The sequence below is a fragment of the Cavia porcellus genome, unplaced genomic scaffold (assembly GCF_034190915.1).
Source record: "Cavia porcellus strain 051 isolate PalLab524CR breed Dunkin Hartley unplaced genomic scaffold, mCavPor4.1 scaffold_4, whole genome shotgun sequence".
Classification (NCBI taxonomy): domain Eukaryota; kingdom Metazoa; phylum Chordata; class Mammalia; order Rodentia; family Caviidae; genus Cavia; species Cavia porcellus.
This window is the reverse complement of record NW_026947487.1, coordinates 87,764,960-87,768,485: the sequence shown is the minus strand read 5'-3', so window position 1 is coordinate 87,768,485 and position 3,526 is coordinate 87,764,960. Positions and strand designations below refer to the sequence as shown.

The 3,526-nt window shown below is 31.2% G+C and overlaps 1 pseudogene; it reads left to right on the top strand.

The window, feature by feature from the left end:
• The first annotated feature begins 1,785 nt into the window (after positions 1-1,785).
• On the top strand, positions 1,786-2,772 carry LOC111757422 (serine/Arginine-related protein 53-like; annotated as a pseudogene).
• The last annotated feature ends 754 nt before the right edge of the window (positions 2,773-3,526 follow it).

Genomic DNA, 3,526 nt, shown 5'->3' with positions numbered 1-3,526 from the left:
TATTTGAAGATAATAGGCAAATCATATGGTGTGCAGAAAAATAATTTAAAATAAAAATATTTGCAGATATTTATAATTATTTAATACACAAATGTGATCTTTTTCATACAGTTTTCTATTTCTTACCCCAACAATAAATGTTATTTAACAAAGTAATGCTGTGTGTGGTTCTAATTACTTAATTATAAAAAGTAACAACTTTAGATTTTACTGTTTCAAATCAAGATTTTGTAAACAAAGTATGAAATCAGAAGCAAAATGATTTTTATGACATCTAATTGAAGCAAGAGAAAGAAATCTGGAGAAGGAAGGATTCATGATTTCATGACATAATTTTAAACATTAAGTAATTGGAGTGTGTGTATAGACAAGCATAAAAAGAACACATAGTTACTAATATTAACAGTCATAAATGACATATTAAAATTCTCAGTAAAATTATTTTTTAATTATTTGTATTTGGAAAACATTAAAAATCATTGGAATTTGCTAGTAAGTACCTTTTTGTATAGTTCAGATGCTTTTTTATGCAATTTTTACTGTATTCTAAATTCACTGAAGAAATACAATGAAAAATGTCATGAACTAGTTATAGTGATATATTGAAACCTAGCACTAATAAAGTTGCAACATGTAATATTTAAACTTGATGAAATATTATGGCATATTTTGATGTTATTTGGTATTTCTTTTTCTTCCTTGTCATATTAATTTGGCTAGATTGCATGTTTTATGACAATCCATACGATATATTAAACTCAAACATGTTTATCACTGATTTAAAAGAAATGAATACTGAAGTTAAATTAGCTAAGGGAAAATGCATATTTGAGAATCAGTTCAAAGGTTGTTAAAGAAAAACCCATGTTAGTTTCCCCATGTTCAAAATTTCATGGAAATGTGATAAATGTTATCTCATCATTTTTAACTGTTAATGCAGAAGTTTGGAATCCAATATATTCACTTTTTAAAGATGGCATCATTTCATTTATTTATTTTAAAGAGAAAACAAAAATAACAATGATACAGATTTTCAAAACAGTTTAGTAGTGTAGTTACAATAATTAACACATTGCATATTGTTGTCTTCATAGTAATTTTTCAGAGTACAAATATAGGCATGCTATTTTGTCCAAGCAATATTAGCACAAAAATTCCTTTTCAATGAACTGAAGAAATGAGTTATATAAATGTCTTAGCTATCTTTTGTATACGTATTTTCTCTTTTGCCCCGTATTGTTTTCCCCTTTACCTGATCACAGTTCATGTTTTGTTTTGAATCATTTCTTCTCAGGTCACAATATCTATTGTACATTTTGGATATTATTCAGCTTCTCACCCTACTGAAACAATATTCTATTTCCCTTATGAATACGGTTTTGAGTTGATTCCAATTACGTATAAAAGTCTCCAGTTTATCCTTCTTTATTACCAACTAGTATTCCATTAAATAAATAAATTCATATTATGTAAATCAAAGAGTGAAAATTCATATTTCTTGAATGTGAACCCAAATAAAGCAAGAGTAGCTATACTATTTTCAGACAAAGTGAATTTCAAGACTGAATTATCTTGACTAAATAACAAATATATATATTAAAATTGGATCAAATCTTCAAACAAGTGGAGATAATAGCTATACATAGATTGTTCTGTCTGAAAACATTTTTTTCTGAGCCAAATGTGGAACTTTAAAACAGACCACATACTACTACTCCTAAAGCACACATACATATATATGTGGATGATGCAGATAGTGCAATGATCTAAATCATTTTCAGGATCATGGTACTGGCATATAAGCAGGAGCTTATAGAAAAAGAGGGCGGGTTGTCAGACACTAAAGAAGAAAGCTGAAAAAAGAGCAAAAAGAGACATCACAGTCATCTTCTAACAGTTATTCAGATAGTAAAATATACAGCTGATAGAAAGGTGGAAGGAAATCAAGACAAAGCTGAATCTTGGCCCAGAGATCTTAATCCTCGTTCACAGTCTTATAGTAGGATATGCAGGGATCAGTCAGGCAGTAGCTCTTCTTATGTCTCCATCAGGGAGTGGAGTCAAAGCTTTTCAGGAGTCGAGGAAAATCTCACAGAGTTCAAAGGTCTGGGTCTAAAAGCACAACATCAATTTCCAGGCCAGGACTTACCCACATTCCCAAAGTCAAAGCAGCAAAAGATCCAGTGACAGAAGAACCCATAGTAGAACCTGGAATAGAGATGGACATAAAATCAGAGATGAGAAGAAAAGGATAAAGGCAGGGGTGAAGCATTACGCATCAAATGTGGGGAACCTCGAAACATCAAAGCTGGATGACAACACCTGTCACCAGCTGAATAGACCAAAGCCTGACTACAACTTAAAAAAAATTGTGAAATATGGAAGGACAAGGAAAGAAACAAAACAAAGATGAAGTCAGGAGGCAAATGCAGCCAACCCGGTACAACAAATAAAAGGAGTAAAAGAAATTAAAGTGACTGAAAGTGATTCTTCTATTTAGCAGACATTCAGATCAAGTAAAGTCTTCAAAAATTTAGTGGAACCTAGTGATGTGAAACATAAAATTTCAAAGAGGACTAGCATCTGTAGTTGCCAACTCACTTAGTGTATAAAAAAGAAGTCAACCCTAGCAGCATCCCTAATGCTACTGAGTACCAACACGACAATCTTATGGTTCATTCAAGTTTATTTATTGGAAAGTTGGAAGCTGAAGAATAGTGGTTCAAGAGATTAACTGCTCTTTGACAACAGAGGTTGATGAGGTCTAAGTAATATATTGATGGTTAAACCAAAGAAGCTTTGAAATGTAAGCTTTTTAATCCCAATATTAACTTTTACTCTTTAAAAGAACTTACCCTCTTATATGAAAATGTCACAGTATTCCATCTTTCTGTCATGTAGGTTTGAACATTTGCTGATAGAAGATTAATTTAACATTGAAAATGTCAAAACTAGAGTAAACTTTTAAAATGCAAAAAAGAATACAAACATACAAAAAAGTAAAATTAGAAATCAATGGTGAAAACAGAAAATATGAAAGTGTGGAATTTAAAAAGTGAGCCCTTGTGGAAATCAATAGAGCACAGAAAAAAACAAAGATGGAAATCTGATATCTCTTCAAATCAAATAGTAGACCATATTAGAACTTATGGACACAATGAAAGCTAGAAAGGAAGATTTATTTTTGAATGCTCACATCATATAAACAGTGAGTCCCAGTTGATGCATAATGATGCACATCAAAATCATACAAAAGTGAGAACAATATACATTCAAATCCACTAACAAGAAGGGTATTATAAAGATTGTAAGAGCACAATTTTAAAAATAGTAAAATAACCATGTTATAAAAACATGTTTAAAAAATCAAATAGTGACCTCTGCCTATGTTCCTACTCCTTGACATGTAAACTCTGCTCAATTCAGTCAGCCTTGACTGTCTCAGTCCAGCTGCTCCTCTTCTGATAATGCACTGCGTCAGTTTAACTATGTCCAGCTAGTGTTTTTCTGAGTTAAAAGAGTATAT